Source organism: Myotis davidii, unplaced genomic scaffold, assembly GCF_000327345.1.
Source record: "Myotis davidii unplaced genomic scaffold, ASM32734v1 scaffold1204, whole genome shotgun sequence".
Lineage (NCBI taxonomy): Eukaryota > Metazoa > Chordata > Mammalia > Chiroptera > Vespertilionidae > Myotis > Myotis davidii.
The window spans coordinates 124,235-125,539 of NW_006294755.1; positions in this window are offsets into that span (position 1 = coordinate 124,235).

The window sequence follows — 1,305 nt, forward strand, 5'->3', positions numbered from 1 at the left end:
GGAAGGGTTGAGGGTCGTGTGCCCTGCCCTATAGCGGCCCCCCCCACAGCGTTCGGTTCTGACCCTTTATTTCCTCCCTCGCAGTCACTCCTTCCCACTCTCGCTGCCTCGGTTTCCCGTGGATGCTCTTCAGGTTGCCTGCCCACATCCCCTCGGCCCTTTGCTGTATCTACACCGTTTGCCACGTGTGCCCCGGGCCCAGCAGTGCCAGCCTGGCCAGGAACTTGCTAGAAACACATTCTCTGGGGAGGGCCAGCACCCGTGTTTTCACCAGCCCTATGACGCAGGAACCCCCGCTCCGTCTCCCGCTGTCATCCCAGCCTGCCCCACGGTCTCAACACCATCAACCACCCAGTACTTCCCAGGCTCCTATTTCCAGTCTGGACTCTCTCAGCAGAGCCCAGCTCCTGTTCCCCCAAACGAAAGCCGGCTGACTGACCCCGCCGGGTCTTGGACCCCTTCTCTGTGCCGCCACCCCTGTCTCCTGCGATTCCTCCACCTCACCAAGCCCTGCCCAGGGCCTCCCTGCCTCTGCGTCCACCTTCTGCCCGCCCGCCCGTTATCCACATGGCCACTCCCTCCCCTCCTGTGGGCCTTTGTTCACAATGATCTCCGAGCTCGTGCCCGGAATGGCCCCTGCACAGGCAGGGATCGGTGTGTTCTCGCTCATCCCCACCCCCAGCTTCTAGCACAGGCCCGACACAGTGGCAAATATCTGTTTGAATCTCAGACCCAAACCTAAGAATCTGCCTCTTCCCTCCCCTTCATGAACTCCGTCAGCAATCCTGTGGGCTCTGCCTGCCAAGGGACTCACCAATCCGCCCACTTCTGGCCCTCGAGGCCACCACCGGGAACAAGCCACTACCCTGACGCACCGGACCTTGTCCTGCCCCCCCCCCCCCCCCCCCCCAGGAACACCTGAGTCCTGATGCCCGGGCCTGCAGCGGCTCTTTCTCTGCCCCCTCCCTGCCCTGTAGCAGGAAACCTCCACTCTGCTGTCCAAAACTGTCTCCTCCCACAACCCTGACCAGACTTGGGGTGTGACACTTTCTGTTCATTTCACAATGTTACCCTGGGGGTAGGGCATTTCTAACCACCTCATTTCTCACCCCCACCCCACCTCCCAGCCTCAGGAGAGGCACTGACCCAGGCTGATGGACACTCCCTCCCTGACGCAGTTAAACTGGTGAGCGGCTGGTTAATGCTGGGGAGGCCGGGCTGAGGACAGCTAACCCATGTGGGTCTAGATCCTGACGGCCATTTATGTGCTGTGTGACCTTGACCTTGACCTTTCCCCTCCCTGCC